We start from the raw sequence: 21,141 nt of genomic DNA, 5'->3' as shown, positions 1-21,141 counted from the left end.
CTAGGTTCTCAAGGACCTCAGAACAGGGTCTTTGTGGAATCTAGAGTGGCAGAGCCAGGGCTCCTATTGCCATGAAATTTGGTCTGACTCTTGAAAAAGGGATGAGTTTATGGGGCGCCTGGGTGGCGCAGTCGGTTAAGCGTCCGACTTCAGCCAGGTCACGATCTCACGGTCCGTGGGTTCGAGCCCCGCGTCGGGCTCTGGGCTGATGGCTCGGAGCCTGGAGCCTGTTTCCGATTCTGTGTCTCCCTCGCTATCTGCCCCTCCCCCGTTCATGCTCTGTCTCTCTCTGTCCCGAAAATAAATAAACGTTGAAAAAAAAATTTAAAAAAAAGAAAAAAAGAAAAAGGGATGAGTTTGGACAGAGATCAGGGAGACAAAACTAAAATCCCATGAATGGAGTTAAGTTGAAACCCACCTACGTGCTGGGGGTTCGTGTCATTGAAGTAGCTACTCACTCTGGACTAAAGAGTGGGGCGCTGAAGGAGTTCTTTGGCTGGTCTCACCCTTTACTGCTGTTGCTCACCCCACCTTCACTCTGGTCTCACAGCAGAACTGCCAAGAAACTCAACATATTGGTGCCTCTTAGAATGAGGTTGGAAAACCACTGCCAATGCTCTCATTTTAAAAAATGTGGAAAAACGGAGGCCCAAAGACAAGAAATGCCCAAGGTCACTGGGCTGGTTAATGGCCGGGCAGGGTTTAGAATCCAGTCATCCTAATTCTAACCCACTGTGCCTTCTCCCAATCCACACGGGCCTTTACTGCTCAGGCTGACAATTAGGCATTGTAAAATGATACGATGTGTGTCTGATAAAGAATCGTCGGTGGGAAGATCTTCATTGTCTTATTCACCTTCCACACTGTGTCAAATATTGATGTTTATTAAATGATGGAAGAACTCGCGTCAGGAAATGTATGCTATAGCAACTCTTTGAATGAGGGCCAGAAAGAGAATAAAAAGCTTAGGGTGACCTACTGCACATCTACATTGCTTCCCCAATTAACTCCAACAGACTTTGTCTGGGATGAAATGATTTAGTCTCAACGCAAGGTCAGTCCCACATATCCAGAATAAAGATTGCCGAATATGCTTATTTGAGCTGAATTACATTTGGTAGTTTAATAATATGAATTTACTGCCTTTTCAAGAGGGACTCTAGCACTGGGGAGAACTTTAAAATGTATCACACTTAAAACATAAAATTAAATTCAATTAACTTTTATTGGGAGGCTAATACACTAGCACCCTAGAGGGAGAAGCGGAGCTCTCAGCTTTCCCAAGATTTTCAAACCATGTCCCTGGAATCCAGGCCAAAGATACTGGCCTGGTTTGCCCGCTCATAAAGAGCTTCATGGGTGAGTTTAACATCTGTACTCAATGGACAGGACCATGACCATAAGTCTCCAACTAAAAGACCCTCAGAGGCATAAAACCTGGAATAATAAACAGACAGAAAATACTACCTAACTATCAAATACAAGACAAAAGCCAACACAGGGATGGAAGCATGAGAGAGCCCCAGAGACCATATGCTCTTCATTAAACTTCCCTATCTTTGTGCTATCAGGATAAAGATTCACCTATTTTTTTATATTTGGCAAAATTAACCATTTACATTGACTTATTAGAGATTCTTAAGCCAAGATTGTCCCTACTGCTCCCCTCGATGCAGATACATTTTGACTTTATAGACAATAAGATAATTATTATTCCCTCTGTGACTTCATAGAGAACAAGTTATGACATCAGTAGGTTGGGCTGTAGAAGAAACTGGGTTCTGAACAAACTGAACACCTATATGCTGGAGACAGCGTGATGTCATCTCATTTACCCATTTAATGCATATTTATAAGTACCTACCACATGTCAGGTACTGTGCTAAGAACTGGAGATTCACAAATGATCACTGCCCTTATGGCACAAAAAGAGGAGAATGGGAAGAATACAGAAATCAAAAAGTACACACCCCAACCAAATAAAAAACCCTCAATTCCTCCTTAAAGTCAGGGTTAAACTCTCTATAGAGCCCGTTGGATCTGTCCAAGTTTGTATTCACTTCCTGTTGCTGCTGTGACAAATTAGCACAAATTTAGCAGCTTAAACAACTTGAGTTTATTGTCTCATACTTCTGGAGGTCAGAAGACTGACATGAGTTCTACTATAGGGTAAAACTGTCAGCAAGGCAGTTTCCTTCTGGAGGCTCTGAGGAGACAATCCAGTTCTTTGCCTGTTTTAGCTTCTCATGGCTACCTTGTCTACAAGCTGTCTTCCTTGTCCTGTGTCTGTTTCCTCCATCTTCAAAGTGCTTCACTCCAATCTCTGCCTCCTTCATCACACCACTTCCTCCCCTGACTCAGACACTTCTCGATTCTCCTCCCTCATAAGGACCACTGTGGTTATATCAGACCCACCCAGATAATCCAGAGTTATCTCCCTATCACGAGATCCGTAACTTAATCACATCTGCAAAGTCCCTTTTGCTAAGTAAGGTAAAATTCACCAGTTCTGGGGATTAGGACATTGACCATTATTCAGCCTAGCACAAAGACCATATGTAATACCCCAAACTGTAGGTACTTGGAAGGGAATAGAAATGACCTGAGCTCTTAGGAATATGACCAGCAGGCATAACAGAGGTATTTTTTTCTAAATAATATTCATATTCCATACCAGAAACCAGTAAAAACCAGTGGTTAAGAATGTGGCCTTTGGGGTAAAATACACCAAGGTCTCAGAACACCTCAACTCAACACCTGGATGAATATGGTCAAATTAAGCTCTGTCAACCTCACTTTCCTCATTCCCAAAATGGAGAGCCCAATAGTATTCACTTTCCAGGTCTATTATGAGGATTGGTAAGATGATACATATAGAGCACTTATTGTGGCATGCACTAAGCATTCCATGAAAGTTATTATGATGTTATTAACTTACTAAATCACTGTCTAACCATCCTGGATTTGAACCTATGGCTGGGTATTTTGGAGGACTCCATCAGTGCAGAGAAGCAAAACTCCCAGAATGCTTTCCCTACTGGGAATCTGATTTTTCGTTCTAGGCTTTGTTTTATATATCTTTTCTGCTTCCCAGCTGGAAGTACTCTCTCCCCCGCCCCTCTGACCTCCAATAGTAGGTCTACCACCCATTTAAGAATATCATGGTACATCCTGCCACTTCTAGTTTGTTATTTTTTTTTTTTAATTTATTTTTTATGTTTTGGTAAGCACCATGCTTACCAAACTGCTTGAGGGCAGAGATTTGAAGTTTGGGGACTGCTCTACTGGTACTTAACATAGAGATGTATCCACAGTAGATAATCAATAAAATGGTTAAATAAACTGATTACAGAGTTTATTCCTCACACATTTGCAGGGGAAATACAATTCCACCTTTCACATTAAAGGGGAGCCAGCTGTCCACCCCTGAGGTATTCTGCAACCTTGAAGTCAAGCTTCCTAAACCAATTTAATCCTCATGCCCCTTCAGCTTTATGTACTCAGAGCTGCCCTATATCCCAAGATGATGGACACCCCTCTTACTCCGGCTATACACCAAGAAGTTCAAGTATCAGCTGCATGCGGAGGGAAAACAGGAAACAGACTTCTCTTTGGGCAAATAATTGAACAAAGAGCACACACCAGTCAAAGCCAGTTTAAACCAGTCTGTGCTGCTCCAAAATCCTCCTAGCCTCTCTCCCAAGCTGGCACAAAGACAAGAAGAACATCATGGACTCCAATCTTTGGCCTTCTAACCAGGAAAGGACTTGTGAAGGTGAATGGTTTGCAGACGAAGGGGATATAAAAGAGACAAAACCAGGATAAAAATTAAATAAAAAGTAGCTGTCTTAAACTGTAATTGCAGTCCTCTGCTGAGCACGCTTGCAGATATATAAATGTGATTTACCATCAGCTTGCAACTACAAATCAGGTCTTGAGAAACACTTGTGCTATGAAATTGTTTAATCTCATCAAGCTCTGCTTTCACAGCAAGCCATAAATCACAAAGTCTTTGTTATCATAGACCTCCACCAGCGCCTCTCTGGCAGGCTATGGATCGTGGGTATATATAATCTTGACTGCACAAACACTGGGGTCGGCGCAGGCTGAAATACTTTCATAATAGCCACTGTGCAGCTGGTGGAACACAAGCCTATGATGGATATCTCATTTCCTACAGTCGGCATCTATTTCGAGCAAATTATTACCACATAAATTTCTTGTCAACAGAAACGGCCAATTAATTAAGTTAAAAATTTACTTGTGATCACATCTACAAACCAAATAGAACTGCAAGGCAATTTTCCAGTTACTGAATATACTGCAGGTCAGTTTAATGAATAATTTTTAACTTTGTCATAAACTCAAAGACAGGCTAATATCTCCAGAAACCTGAATGGAGACCAGCTGCCGACAGATTTACACAAAATATATTTATGTGGAATTTGATTGCTGACATCTGGGGACAGAAATAAACTTTCTATAATTACAGAGGCATCTTTGCCATATATATGAATTTCTTTCACCAAAAAATGCAAATCTGTCCCCAGGAAGTGTATTTACATTTTCAGATAGGGCTGCAATGGGGTTGGATGGTTCTTGGAAAAACCAATGCATTAAATTCCTATGCTAGTGATGGGTTCTTTATCATGGGAGAAGACAAAAACAAGCAAAGACCTGTTTATCACTCTCCTGCAACTTCCACACCCAAAAAATCAGGATGCTTTCTCTCTTTCAGGATGTGGCCACTCAGTACATGTCCCATAGTGGAGGCAGCATTGGGAGGATTTAATACTCTGTCAGGTGGGGCAGATTGACACAGCTTCCTCTTAGGGTTTTATGCATTAAAACAGATTTACATGGAAATAAGTCCAGCAGAGGGCCCTTCAGAATTCCTGTTCAAACCTTATCTCTGAGCAAAAGCAAATTCATGAGTATGGGTCATTCTCCAGGTGAGTATAAACGATATGGATTTGGGACCACATGAGATATGACTGCTAACAGTGATTTACTCAACGAGTCACCCATTGTATATAGCATTCTGACTTCCTTTAGGGCCATTATCTATCCTAAATGCAAAGGATATTCAAGGTCCTTCCAATTATAGCCCCAGTCTATCTCAGAATTTCACTGCTCCCTACTTTCAATCCACCATTGCCAAACAATCAAGCTAGACCATTTGATGTCTCACTTTTGTACTTTTGTAACTTCACTCCTACAAAGGATATTTAAGGTCTTTCCAAAATACCTCCATGTACCAATTACATCTAAGATGATCGCCATGGCTCTTCTTCAGCCTAGAAAAGACCTGTGCTCTCCAAGAATACATTTCCACCTATAAAAAACTTAACAGCAAATCACTCTACCCTGGATTGAATGAGCTGTAATGAGTTCACAGTCTCTGAAGTGTTCAAGAAAACATCAGACAACCACTTGGTGGGGATGTTGTAATGAGGATCCCATGAGTGTGTGGTGAGTTGGACTCAGTAACTGTCAAGGCTTCTCAGCCCTGGGAGCCTTGATTCTATGATGGTTATTTATGCCCTTGTCAGTAAGCTTCCTGAAGGCAGGGCTCATCTCACTAGTATTTATAGTTTCCTCAATACTTTAAAAAAGAAGGGAGGGGAGAGCAAAGCAGATTCTCTAAAAAAAAAAAAAGTTATTATGAATGATTTCATGGTATTTTTCTCATACTTGCTACATTCAATTCTAGGTGCACCATTATCATCAATATGAAAAACAGTGTTTGTGTGCCTATTATGTTAAGGTGATTTATTTTAATTCTGAGAATTCCAGGAAGTAGAATACATTCTGTCCCAGATCAATTCTAATCAAGGAAAATAAGTCACCCAAGGAGCTCATAGTACACCCTAAATAAACAGGGCTAAGTGAATGAATGACCAATGTACAAAACACAAAATAAGATAGAAAATAAATGTTAAATACATGGAATGGATTATTTCCAAAGTCAGAGTGGACACTGCAGGAAGTTTTGAAATTTTCATAATTCGAAGTATATACAGAGGTAATCCCATATGATCCTCTATTCCACCACTGTAAAAACCAAATCCTCCACTATCAAGGGTGAAATGACTCACCAAAGCTCACCAAACTAGCAGGTGACCACAAAGCAATAATACCCAGCTGTCCTAAATACCTACCCATCATTCTCTTCAGCACAACCCAGGCCCATCATCCATTGTACCCCATAATCGCTTTTATTTTTTATTTTTCTTAGTTAATTCCATCTGCCTTGAATCAAATTATAGCATCCCACGGCTAATTCAGGCCTTTGCTCCTTGTGTCTCTAGATTCTCTGACAAGAGAATATTTTTCAAAATATCCCCCTTGACAATGATCTTAACTATGGGGACATTGCCTAAACATCTAATATTACCAATAATCTACTCTGGATCTGCCATATGTGAAAGTATCTCTCTGCCACATACACATCCCCAAATAAGAGTTAAATGCACAAGTTGGCCAGTTTCAAATCTTAGCTCAACCATTTACTAGTTATATGGCCTTGGGCTGGTTACTTAACCTCCCAGTACCTTGGGTTCCCTGTCTATGAGTCTAAAGTAGTACCAATTTCATAGTGTTGTTATGAGTATTAAATCAAATAACATATGTAACACTTTAAAACAGTGTCCAAAATAAGTACTTATTGATTTTTTTAATCCTTAGCCTTTATCAACTTTTGGCCTAATAAGTCTCATATTCTTACTTAAAGCTATATGAGCTTTATATCTTTTCAAGTGTCCTGCATTTGCCTTACAGAATCTTCACGGAAGTTTCATTATTTTTTTTAACATTTATTTGTTTTTGAGAGACAGAGAGCATGAGTTGGGAGGGGCAGAGAGAGAGGGAGACACAGAATCCAAAGCAGACTCCAGGCTCTGAACTGACAGCACAGAGCTCAACATGGGGCTCAAACTCACGAACCATGAGATCATGACCTGAGCCGAAATCAGGGACTTAGCCAACTGAGCCACCCAGGTGTCCCTCATTATTACTAATACAATAAAACAACGATGAGAAGGAGGAGGCCGATGATGGTAGCAGATAACATTCTTTGCCTATATACTGTTCCAGACCCTGCTGTAAACACTTTACATTCATTATCAATAGACCTAGGAGGCAAATAGTCTTATTATCTCCAAATTACAGATGTGACCTATAAATGTTAAGTAACTTATCCAAGGTCATCCAGCTATAATTGGTCAAACTCCAGGTTCATGCTCTTGCAATTTACTGTTACTATATTTGGTCAGCAACTCCTTACCACTATATTTCTCCCATTTATAATACTACTGATATTGCTCCTGCCCTCCTTCATCCTCCATTTTTTCTAGAACAGTTTTAAGCATTATTTATATCCTCAAGGACCTTACAGTGAAAGCAAGGAAACATGCATACAAAAAATCACAAATAAAACATCCAAACTTGATCAAACCCATCCACTTCCATCATACCTACTTCTCTCCACTTGGCCATAATAGTTTTTAAGAGCATATATAACCATAGTACCAAATCACTACTTAAATAGTTTAGAAAAAGTAAAAGAATATTCTAGGGAAATTCAATCAGCTTGTGAGTTCAAACTGGTTTTAAACTCACTGGTTTTTAGGAGAAGGGGGCAGGCCAGGGGAGGCTCCATGGTAGAGCTTTTATGAAATTAGAGTCCGAATTTCTGTAAAAGATAGTATTTTAGTACAGAAACAGTGGGGAAAAAAAAAACCTCAGGGAATTACCTATATGATGTCTGAGTGCTATTAACAAAGGCAGGTAATAGGCTATGGTGAGTCACCGCTGACTGTCGGATTATCTTGTTGAGGATCACTGCTGCCAGAGTGTCAAGGTCAGGATAAGACAGTGGAACAAAGCAGCAGTGAAGAAAGCTCATCCCCCAAGCCGACCTGCTGATCATTAGTGGTACAGGGGACATGATGATTATATCATGGTCTTCCATGTGTAGCACACTTCATAGTTTATAAAGCACTTTCACAGTCATTATCTCATTGTGTTTTTAAAGAATTTCCTGTGGAAGATTTAGTAATGAACCAAACCCGCAGAGGAAAACGTCACTTATAGGAACACATTTCCACAGTTTAAGAAAAGATTCCTATTTTGAGTTGAGTAACCCACATGAGAAGAGATAAACACAGGAGATGATGATTTATTAATTAAATATGCATCTCAGATACTATCCTGGGGAAACAAATTAATACACAGGTCTCTACATTCAAAGAGCCTTAGGCTAGATGAGGGAAGAATGCACATGCCTTGTAAAGATCACAATTACTACTACACAAAGTGCCAATGAGAGGTACAGCAATTGTTGCTGAATTCCAGATGAGTAGAAATGATTTCTAGGTGGAACAGTGAAGAAATGCATCATAGAAGATGGAGGATTTGAGCTGGGCCTCCAACAATCCTTAGAATTTGGAAAGTTGCAGGGCAGGGATGGGAAGTGACGTTACATAGTTAGCATACAGATTAGCCTATGTATATTAATTTTCATACTTTAAAAGAACTCTTGAAACTGGAATTTAATGAAAGAGATAGAAGATGCTGGGGTTTTTCAGAGGCATACACAACTCCTTTCTAAACAATGCTATAAGTCACCACTAATTATACAGGGGAATCCACAAAATCTGAGAAATTCTTATTAATGCTTTCAAAGAGAAGCAAACTTCATACAGATATTCTTATATCTGCCTTCTAGGTAATGAATTAAACAACTACTGGGAAAAACAGGTGAAACACAGAAGACTAACAAGCGAGTAGACTCTCAGGGGTGTGACGACTGAAAGATGGCACACTGAGCTAGAGAAGTGGTCCAAACTCCAAAACTAAATTCTGATGGAATACATTTCACAAAATGTCATGTCAGAAAACCAAGGCTGAGTTCTGACACAGATTGCATTGCCCCTCAGTCGACCTACCCTCTTCCCAAGCCATTTCTCAAGCGATAAAACATGGAATACTTCTCCAAATGAACTCTGAGGGTAAAAGACACTAGTTTTGTATAAGATGGAAAGACAGTTAAGAAGCCACCCACTGTATATTCTCAGGGCCGCTCAAACATTATCAAAGGGAAAAGAAATAGCATGGCAAACATGCAGTCCTGCTAGAAAATAATAAAACCAGGAAAGGGAAGGAGGAAGCACACCATGCAAAAGACAAAGAACCAAACATCTCAAGGACCAGGAAAAATATCATCATAGCCTTATGCTATAAAACATACCTAATGAGAACAAAACTTCAATAAAAGAGGGGCTCACATGAATGCAATTTAACTGAATGACTGTTCTGCCTACTACATATACCCTACCTCTTCCTCTCCCACTGATTACAGCTAAAAACTCTGAACAAAATACCTGATGATTCTGAGAAGTAAACAAAAGCAGGTATACTGTCAGAAGCTACCTACCAACAAGTGAGTTTCCAGGTTTATTTCTCTTTTCTCCTTGGGACTTTTCCCAGCTGTAGGCCCCAATAACAGAGCTGTGTGATAGAGCAGCAATATGGGAAGCTAAAACTTGTTCTATTTCTAGCCCAATTTTTTTTAGCTGAAGAAGTGAGAAAGAGTTCCTTGAGGAATGGAAGGCATAAAGGGAATTCCATGGTGCAGAGAGTAGAGAGGGGAATATTCTAATTCTGTATACAAAACCATACAACTTTCTGGTACATCTCTGAGCTCTGCATGTGAAGGACATATCCAAAGCACTTTAGTAAGGCTCTGAGAAGCTACCTAAGACCATACACCACCACCCATATTCCATACTAGCTCCTGGGTGGTCTCTGCACAAAATAGATCAAAAGAGGATGGCAAAGGCTTTGGCAAATGAATTGAGACTGGAACCCACACAAAGCAAGGTTGAATCTGTGCTCTGAAAGTAATGACACCGATTCCCTGCCAGAACAAAGAAAAATCAACATTGTTTTGAGGGTTATAACACAAGTCCAATATCAAAGAAACATAATGTTCAAAATGTCCATGATACAGTCCAAAAATTACTCAATATACAAAGAAGTAGGAAAATGTGACCAATATGCAAGGGAAAAGACAATCAGTAAATATCAACTCAAGATGAACTAGTTGCTGGAAATATCAAATGAAGACTTCAAAGCAGGTATTATAAACGTGCTTCATGAGGTAAAGTTAAACATAATGAAATTAATGGAAAGTAGTCCTCAAGAAAGAAACCAAAAATATTAAAAATTTGGAAATTTTAGAACTGAAAAATGCAATATGTGAAATAAAACACTCACTGGCTGGTATTAGCAGCAGAATGGAGATAATGGAGGAAAGATCCAGTGAACTTGAAAATAAACAAAAATAAATTATCCAACCTGAAAACAGAAAAAAAATTGGAAAAAAAACCCCAGAATCTCAAGAACCTATGGGAATCTCAAGAAAGGTCTAACATACATGTCATTATAACACCATAAATACAGGGAGAAGAGATTGGGCAGAAAACAGATTTGAAAAATAACGTGCAACAACTTAGCAAATTTAGTGAAAACAAAATTTAACATATTCAAGAATCTCAGCCAACCCCTAACAGGATAAACTCAGAAACTATTTTTTTGAATGGATTGAATGGATTCAAACAATTTTTTGAATGGATTGAAAAAGAAAGCCTAAGGAATCAAAACAATTCAGAACTAAAAAGCAATTTGGAAAGATGAAAGAACAGAAGGACCACACTAAAAATCAAATTACTTACAGAAAAACAAGACTGAGATAATAACAGTGAATGCACATGAAAAAAGACAAATTAAAGAAAATTAAGATGATATTTGTATTCTTACAAAAAAGGAAACAGAAAGCATATTCAAATATATGCTACAAAAAAGTCTCCAAAATGTAGGGGGAAAAAGTCTGTACACCAAGAGAGCTTACCAGTTTTCAAGAAAATCATACATAAAATGATCAACAGTTACATGAATCTTCATGAGCTACTGAAACTCAAGGCAAAAACACTGTAGAGACATCTAGATTTAAGAATTGCCCACAAGGAAGAAAAGTCAGATTGACTACGTACTCAACCAGAATCACATTTAAGGTCAGGAGAATATGGAGAGATACTTATCAAATTATTTTTTAAGGCAATGTGTAGCCTAAAAATATTATACCCAACTCACATATCATTCAAATAAAACAGACACATGGAACTTAAAGAATCGAGAACTTGTATGCCTTTTATGAAAAATAAAATAACCTGAGAAGAAAATCCAGACAATTAGAGTTTAAATAACAATTTAGCAATGGAAAAGCCATGATGAAAAAATTGGTAATGAGTCCTGAGTTCACTTAAATATAGAATCAGTACTAAACAAATATGGAAAGCATTGTTACATGGGTTAACACAATTGTCACTGACAATATAAAGATAACTAACAAAAATTGAGAGGTACAGGGAATGGTAGGAGTTGTAATCTTCATCCTTCAAAGGAGATAGTGATCTTGTCTAAAACTGGCACATATGGTTAAAAAAATAGTAACTGTTCCAATTTCAAAACATGCATACTCTCTATTCCTACCAGTAGTGGAATTGTGAATCCTATTTTTATAAAAGTAGGAATGTTTCACCTTTCCCTCTTTCTTCTGTACATGGCAAAGCTGCTCTCATAAGGATAAAATATGTTCATAAACAAAAGTACTATGGTGCTATGTTCTAACTAAACAACATAACTGTCCAGAAAGAACAAATATATTTGGAGTACACAAAGTGTTCTACCTGACTCTGTAAAGACAGACAGACAGACATAGACAAACACACACACACATACACACACACACACACACTCACAAATGCATGCAATACCCACCTCTAATGTGTGGCTGTATATTACCTTTTCCTAAGAAGTGGTTATATTCCTATAGGCCTGGTCACTTCTAAAATATCCCAATTGACTTGTGAATGAATATATACAGATTGCATGCCAGGCCCATTATAGCCAGATGATCTAATTTGATGATAGAAATGCCATTTTCTCAATTCATTTCTTTAATTCTTCCAATTTATATGCAATAAGTTTAGATAGGATTAACTAAAAAGAGGAAATATGTGCAAATATATTTCTCTTCCCGGTGTGTTTTATTTTAAGATCTTCATAAAAGACTCATATAATGACTTATTCTAACACCTGAAACTTGTGATATTGAAACAGTTTATGATACACTATGAATGATTCAGATACCATTAAGACAGTAGAGTTGGAATTCCAAATGATAGTGACAAATGTCTTCAAATGTTCAGAAATATATATCTTGCTTTATCTGAGAAAAAGACAGTTTATAGAAATCCATAACAGAATATAAAAAATACTTGAAGATAATAAAAATTACAGTAACAAGAGAAGTAGTTGTTAGACTTACTCTGTTAAGAACCTAACATGGATCACGGGTGCCTGGGTGGCTCAGTCGGTTAAGCTCCTGACTCGGTTTTGGATCAGGTCATGATCTTGCAGCTTTGTGGATTTGAGCCCTGCATCAGGCTCTATGCTGACAGCACAGAGCCTGCTTGGGATTCTCTCTTTCTCTCTGTCCCTCCTCCACTCATGCTCTCTCTCAAAATAAATTAAAAAAATTAAAAAAAAAACCTAACATGGATCATCTCATTTCATCCTGATATATCCCCATTAGTAAATGTCTTTTTCATTCACCTCATCCCAGAATATTGTATCAGGGAACATCCTGGAGGACATGGGATTCTGCCTCTACCTCTCTGCTTCTAGAGAGGTAGTTGTAAGCCACCCTCAACCCCCACCTCCCATCTGAGAGCAGTTCTGGGCAGAATTTAGGCACCATGACTTTTATGTCCAGATTACTCTTTAGAGAGTGCTACCACTGAGGTCTGCCACATGAACTCAAGTACAAATTGTATGCAGATATGGCAAAATTTATCAAAGTAATACACAAATAACAGATGTGATATCATTCTATTTACAAATAAAGCAATACATGTTAAGCAAATGCTGAATGAAATAGTTTGTGTCTGTCCTAATTCCTTAATATAGATAATATGATATTAATAACTATTAACGTCAGTTAAGTATGAGTTTTAAAAGTTTAAATCCAATGGTTGTCAAGGCATAAATATTCTAAATTTTTACATAAAATTCAACCAAAAACATCCTAGGATGCAAAGTTCTTAGATCTAATGGTGTCCTCTAGACAAAAGGTTAAGTCCCTCCCTGAAGCCAGATTAGAAACTTCTGGGTCTATAAAAGACACATGTTGAGATATTTGAGCTTCAGAGCACAGGTCGCTCACACACAGGTAATTTATATAGCAGTGTCATAGAATCCCTCACTAAGAAATTTTCCCTAAGGGAAAGGATGCCCACCCATCCCATGTATGGTTATATATGCAAGCCTACAGGAAAAAGTAAGCAGTCCTCTAACCAAGCATTTTCCAACCTGTGTTAGGGGAATAGGCTTACTCTGACAAAGAATTCCTTGACTGTGTTTGATAAATGCTGAAAATTACTCTAGGATCTCGAAGTCTTATATGCTAATATATACTGTTAATGTCCAAGATGGAAATAGAATGTAAAGCATTTCCCAAACCTTTTAAGGACAGAACTCTTTTTTTCAGAGTACACACACAAGCATAAATCTGACACAACCTGGAACAGTTTCTCCTCATGGACCTTGGTTTCCAGGCTCTATGAAAAGCCACAGAAATCTGGGAACAAAGCAGCCCTTGGATGACACTTGTGAGAGCTGTGTCTTATACAAGTCCCACCCTGGCACGAAGGGACTCATCTTCCACTGAAGACAATGAAATGTTAGTGGACATACTGTGACCCTCTTCCCCTGGACAGACCTTCATGGCCAAAAATCCAAGGGGTCTCTGTGACTATCACTCAGGATTCCTGAGACTTTCATCTCAAGTGAGGTTAGGTGGGAATGATGATATGCTATCCTCTCAGGAGAGTATAAAGTAAAACCTAGAGTCCCTCCCTATTTCTTGGATGGAGTAGGGGAATGGATGGATCCTTTAAGCATCTTAGCTTTCCTTATTGGGTGACTCCAAAGGGAGGCCACAGGTAAGTTAGGGGTCCCTTCTTTCCCCCTGAATCAAGGTTTACTCTTTCATTCCACAAGGCTAAACCCCCATTTTGTATACTTTAAGTCTGTGGCTCTCACTTGGTCATGCACCTAGGGAATTAATTCGGCAAAAATAATCATAGCCCTGGGACAAAATTACCTCCCAAATTTCTACCGACCTCACGTAGTTCTTCCTTTATAGATTTTTTCAGTATCCATATGATTGTGTGTGCATCCACAAGTAAGCAATGTACAGACCCTATTTTGTTTTCATCGAACCTATAATTCTGGCCAAAATGAGATCACAGATTGACCTACAGGAAAACAATACAGAAGATCAATAAGGCTAAAAGAGAAAATGTATATTTAATCACTCACAGTGAGAGCATTCCTTTGCTATCAAGCAAAGGACTGGAAAGTTGAAAACTTCCATTTCAACTGGAAACATGGAAATGTTTATTCTTGCTTTACATTTTATTCTTGGTTACATGTAGATCTGCAGAGAGATTGTTCAAGAGGTCACTCTTGACTTGGCCTGAATAGCCTAGTGTTTAGCATTTAGGCAAAGGACAAGGTGGGGGAAAAGATAGCTATTCTTTGTGATTATTTCCAGTGCACTTATCAACTCAATAAAAATAATTATTATTATTGATGGAGGCCTTACCACTGATTAACAGGCCAAGTTAATTGCTTCTGTGAGCTCACACAACTCTTAAGTGTATATCATGGCGTCAGTAAAGAGTATGCAACTGCCCCCAGCTTTGTGGACAGGATGTGCAATGGCATTGATTTAATTAGAGCTTTTAGACTGCAACCTGCAGTCCTTCCTGAGCCATTCTCGGCTGGAGACTTCCTCTGTTGTTTTTTAATGCTGCTCTGAACTGGAACAAAGCAAGGTGCCCAGTGAGAAGCATTGAGTTGCATCACAGAGAGGATTAAAATGCCCATTATGAGGTAAGACTAGAGTCACAGCTGAAGGAAAAGAAGACAGGCTATAAAAGAAAATGGGCTGCAGGCAGTAAAATATTGATTGAAAGAGACTGAAAGCACCACAGCATCCAAACTCCTTGCCCTGCTCTGTAAGATCTAAGTCCAGCCAACCTCTTGACTTCATGATATACCCTCTCTCCATAATGCTAATAATGCTTCAACCACACTGGTCTTCCTCCTGACTCTCTAATACAAGGCACTGGCTCCTTCCTTGCATCTCTGTACCTGCCCTTCCTCTACCTGAAACCTACCTCACCCCCAAACTTATCTTCATCATGTAGGCCTCAGCCTAAGTGCCTCGTCCTCAGGCAGACCTCTTCTGACCATCCTAGCTAAAGGAGACCCTCTCCCCATCTGGATGCTTTCCATTGCACTGCTAATGCATTTTCTTTGAGGAACCACCCAACATTATGGTTTATTTGTTTGCATGTTTACTCTCTAAAGGTACCTATTAATATATTAACTATACAAAAGCATAGACTGTTTGCTCTCCTCACTGCTATATCCTCAGTGTCCAGAACAGGGCCTGCATATAGTAGATCATCTATAAATATGGACAGAAAAAAAAAAACAAACTAATACTGGGTAGTGGATTGAGTGCATGGGAAATCAACATTTACCTCAAGGCTACTATTTCTGGCCTACTCCACATGGCAACATTGGATAGAATATGCATCAGATAATATGACATCTAGGTCTAGCTCTGTCACTTACTGGCTGTGTAACCTTGAGCAATTTATTAACCTCTCTGGACCTCAGTTTCTACCTCTATAAATGAGTTTACAAAAAGGACCAATAATATAGGGCTACAATTTTTTAAAAATACATGCAAAGGGCTTAGAATAATTCAACTTTTAGCAAAGGCTTAAATGTGGCTATTGCTGTTGTTTCTGCTCTAATTAATTCTTATTATACACCATGAAAAGTAGCAGGGACCAAGGAACCTTCAAGGATATGCATCGCTTTTTTAAAAAGTCCCAACCTAGCACAGTCTATTATTCATCCAAGATAACAGTGTGTATCTATACATGTTCTCTTCTATCTCAATATATCATGTAGTTGACAAGTTCAACAGCTGAGCAACCTCATCTTCTGGATAGACCAGTAAATTTGCACTGTCCATATCTGCATAGCCCTGCCCCCTTTCTGGCATACTCATGAGCAGCCCTTATGAATAATTTGGTTGGAGAAAGCAAAGTTTGCATTGTTGAAAGCTACGGAAGAGACTCTTAATTCAAACAGTATTATGTTGGTGGATGAGGCAAATTGGAGCATGTAAAATTTATTGGACATCATAAAAGGGAAGCAGGGAGAGGGCCAAGGAGTTGGGGGGGTTCAGTTACTGCTGAATTGCCAGCATAATGACCTGCAGCACATCACAGTGTGCTACCCAGGCTAGGAAGCACTCTCCCTGATGATTGCTTTATGTCACCACTGATGCTACTGGCCCATCAACTATGACCCCAGGAGCAGCAAACCCCATCATAAGAAAGGGAGAAATGTAAATTTCAAAATAGATATATAAATATTCGGTGGCCTAGTGTTCCATTAGTAATTTATATTCCTGACTTTGGAATGCAAAAATGTAAATCCAGGGCCCTTCTAAAGTCAGAAGTCACCCAGGGTTCATATAATAATCTCTCTGACAAGGGCTAAGCTGTGGCTGGCAATAAAACCTATGGGGCCAATAAGCTCACTAAACATGCTGGGAGAAAACGGGCTACATACACTCTCTACCTCCAACCGTGGGGGAGAGAGACTGAATGACTAATCAAGCCCATCCCACAATGTCAGACATTTCCCTGATGCAACGGGGTCTAAGGACAGAGCTGATTTACTCACCAACAGGCTGACATCCCTGTAAGCAGAATGCTCTAAAGCTCATTCTCAAAGCTCTAAGGAGCGTGGCATTTTTTCTGATTTACTGCCATTTTATCGCTGCTAGAAATGGACACAGTGCAGATGCCCACAGTTCTAAATGAAGGTAAAGGTGATGTCCTTGATGCAGGCTCTCCTAATGTCCTCCTTAAAAATGAAATCATTAAGAGTTACATCAGATTGAGGTTGATCTAACATAATAGGGGTGAGGGAACCAAAAGGGGACAGAGTAGAAATACTACAAGGCCCAAGAAATGAAAATCCTTTTGGTACAGCCCCATGGAACGGAAGTACAAAAGCACGTGCTGGGCCAGTCATTCCTGAACATAAGAGAAGAAAGAAGCAGAGTGCCCAAAAATGAGCGAGCAGGAGGAAAGGCGATGGTCTATCCCGACCTTCTAAGGCAGAGAGGAAACTACGATGCAGGGGACTATGTCAAGATCACAGAGGTGATTAAAGGCAGTTTTGGCCCAGAACCTGAACCTTCTAATTAAGTCCTAGTCCAGACCCTGGGCTGTCACATTTCATATCTCATGGGGGGATCCACATTTATACTAGTACTTGCATAAAAGTTCACCCTCCAGGCTTGGCAGTTAGGGAAGTGTCTTACATTATATACCAGGCTGAGACAAAGAAAATACTTTAGGAGCTACATAGCCAAATGCGTGTAAATCATTTCAATTAGTAACATACACTGTGTCAATGGATTTCATGAACATCACTTAGAACAAGATACAATAAGTATCCAAAGTAACAAGAAAAATTTAAAGAAAACCATTAAGTAAACACTAATACCAGTGACTACAGATTGGGAAGTTCCATTCTAGAAATATCTTCAATGAGTTTTCCAAGCTGACTGTGTCAAATGCAACCCTTGGCACAAAACTGATTACCTCCCTCATGAGAGCAAAAGCCATGGATGGAACACATACCTTCATTCAAGAATATTGTGTGTATGCTGGAATATTATCAAGCCATTCAAAAAAAAAAAGAAAGTCTAATACAGACTATGGTATGACATAGATGAACCTTAAACGGGGTGATAAAAGAGTTTTCAAGGGGCACTTGGGTGACTCAGTTGGTTAAGCATCTGACTTTGGCTCAGAGTATGATCTCACGGTTCGTGGGTTCAAGTCCTGCGTTGGGCTCTGTGCTGACAGCTCAGAGCCTGGAGCCTGCTTTGGATTCTGTGTGTCCCTCTCTCTGCCCCTCCCCTGTTTGCTCTCTGTCTCTCTCTGTCTCTCAAAAAATAAATTAATGTTAAAAAAAATGTTTTTAAAGAGTTTTCGAAATAGACTGTGATGGTGGTTGCACAAGACTGTGAATGTGATTAATGTCACTAAATTGCACACTTAAAAATGGTTAGGATGCCAAGTTGTATGTTACTATATTTGTTGTTGTTGTTTGTTTTTTGTTTTTTTAGGGAGCCTGCTTGGGATTCTCTCTCTTCCTCTTTCTCTGTCCCTTCCCCACCTGTGCTCTCACTCTCTCTCAAAAGTAATAAATAAAATCTTACCAAAAAAATTGAGAAAAATTGTTAGTGTGCCTCTAGCAAGGAGCCGGCAATCCTGTCCCTGAAAAAAGTAGCCCATGATAAAGCAAGTATAATTCTCCATATTCTATCATTATAGGATGAAATACTCTGAAAAAACATCCAATTACATTTGTTTTAGAACGAAAACAATTAGTTTTCTACTAACACTAGTATTAACATTTATTGAACACTTATTATGTGCCAGGCATTTTGATACACTTTTTGAGGATCTTACTGAATCTTTCCAGCAACTCTATAAAGTACTCTTAGTATCACCTTTTCCAAATCAGCTCATCAAAGGTTAAAGAAGGTAGGTAATTGGCCTGAAATCACACAGGGATTAAAGCTTAGTGCCAGTATTCCAAACCCAGGCAGTCGGGCCGATACTACCTTAGCAACTACGCCTTCATCCATGCTCACTTAGAAATCTTGCAGATGATTAATATACTTTACCTATTACACTGATACCAGAAAAATGGGGCCTTAGAAAACAGATGTGAACAATCTGGTAGCTTCCTGACCATGATCCCTCACTCAATTCCAAATAAAACAATGGTCTTCTGGTTTGTAAATCAGGTTCTGGATGAACTAATAGAGTCACCTCTAACTTGGGAATGAACTAGTAACAACATCAAACCAATAAATACACATACAAAGCTGAAGACGTGATTCTTCGATCACAGTGATCAACGCCCAGTCACCTTGAGCCCAAAAGAGCCTGATAGGTCTCCTCTGTCCTCTCCCCATAGTCTGTTCTTAATTACAAACACAGGGCTCCACACCAGCCCTCCCATGTGCTCGTTATAGACATCCAAAGTTGCTGCCCACGTACAGAGTGAGGAGCACGTCCTGGCACTGGGCCATAGTTGGAGATGAGCACATGTCCCAGATGCTCCTGGGATACAGTAGGCAGACACTGGCTGCCTTGCGTGTGAGCACAGCGAGGGGAAGCAATTTTGTTAACCAGGGGTCAATGGTGCTTGATGAAATCACAGAGCCCAAGATTGATTTGGAAAGTCCTCATCGCTGAAGCCTGACAGATGATACTCTCAGCCCACCTGGAAGAACAATAAAAATATTGCTCTCCAATAAAGAACTCCACAGTCCTCAACCTTTCTTTTGGAGGTGGGAAGTTTCTCCACAGAAACATGAATAAAGTACAGGGAAAGGCTAAGGGGTGAGGAGAGACATAAATAGGCCTAGATCAGCAATGTCTCTGTTTCTGCTTCCTGCTATCCATGCACATACACACACACACACACACAGCGCCCCCATGCAGGTCCCAGAGGTCACCAGGATCAAATATAAATTTTGAAAGTTGAAAAGGGGGAATCCATTTCAAGTGACTTAAAGGATAACTGTCATGGGAATTAATATGGTTGGAATGTTTAAAATTGCCACAGGTTCCTCCACTTGTGAAAGGTGTCAGGTTCCTGTCTTGCAAGCTCAATGTCTTTCTGTGATACCACGATGAAGGGTTTATGCTATCACAGACCGTCCTGGGCTAAGGAAAGCTTATTTCATTTGCTGAACTGCACTTAGAAATTGGCAAGGATGAGTCCAAAAGGTTAGGCATGGGGCATGATTCTTATCTCTCACCATTTCCCATATTATTATAGCATCCCATTAATTTTCCCTTCTCATGTCTGAAAATATACTTTATGTTCTTCACTGTGTCCCTTGCTTTTCATTACTCAGGACTCCCCTCCCAAAGAATAAAAACAAACCAGATATAAGGAATAAGAATCTACACTTCTCTGATGGGGCAAAGCTTCTGCAGTTTAAGGATCTGAAGTGTTGAATTGCCACTCAGACACCATGAGAAGCAACCGAGTTGATTCAAATTTTTGTAGCTACATTCCCCCAGCTAAAATAACCATCCCACCTGTAAATGAAAAAACACATTTCAACAAGCTTCCCTCCAGCATTAAAGGTAAATGCACACATCAGTGCTAAAAGGGGGAACAAAGGATGAATGAACTAAATTCTCAGATTTCCTTTGGAGTAAATTGGCCCCTTCCAAATGGCAGTAAGAAGTTCAGCCCTTGCAAGATCACCTGTCAGTGTGTCGTGATGAAAGCAAATCCATCATTATGATGAGAGATGAGTCTGAGATGGCTGAAGAGAGCTTTCCATTCTTCTTAAACCTGTGGGAGGTATCAGAGTCCACAGTGGTTTTGCCACTATAACAAAGGAGGGCTTCCGAGTTTACAATGTTAACTATCTCAGGATCACCTATTACCAAAATCCACTTACTTCTTTTTTTTTTTTCAATATTTATGCCTTTTCAACAGATACATCTCAGCTCTGTGTGTAATCCTTCCACTTGGGCACAGAGTCACATGTACCACATAGCAGGTACCATGCTGGGTGCGGGATACTGGGGAACTGACAAGGCACAGTCGCTGCCTGGGATTACAGTCCAATAGGGGAGAAAACACCATCCATATGTGAGACAAGTTATGCAGAAACTTGAGCAATGTGTTATGAAAGAACATGTTACTGATGCCTAAAAGGCAAAAGGATAAAGTGACCATTATGTGAGGCTGGGGAAACAATGCCTCAGCAGAATCATCCCTGAATTCAAATAACCAATCAACTCCATTTCTCAAACTGTAGCATTTTTGCTTTATTATTTTTGAGAGAGAGACAGAGACAGAGAGCAAGCAGAG

At 39.5% G+C, this 21,141-nt stretch overlaps 1 protein-coding gene across 1 annotated transcript in view; it reads right to left on the bottom strand.

Annotated features, from left to right (window-relative positions):
- The window catches only part of LRMDA (leucine rich melanocyte differentiation associated), a 1,035,260-nt gene that overhangs the window by 235,452 nt on the left and 778,667 nt on the right, over positions 1–21,141 (bottom strand). The gene's annotated exons all lie outside the window — the stretch shown is intronic.

Source organism: Lynx rufus, unplaced genomic scaffold (assembly GCF_022079265.1).
Source record: "Lynx rufus isolate CCGP_SWC_20201006 ecotype Redwood Valley unplaced genomic scaffold, mLynRuf1.p SCAF_11, whole genome shotgun sequence".
Lineage (NCBI taxonomy): Eukaryota > Metazoa > Chordata > Mammalia > Carnivora > Felidae > Lynx > Lynx rufus.
This window is presented reverse-complemented; position numbering and strand designations above follow the sequence as displayed.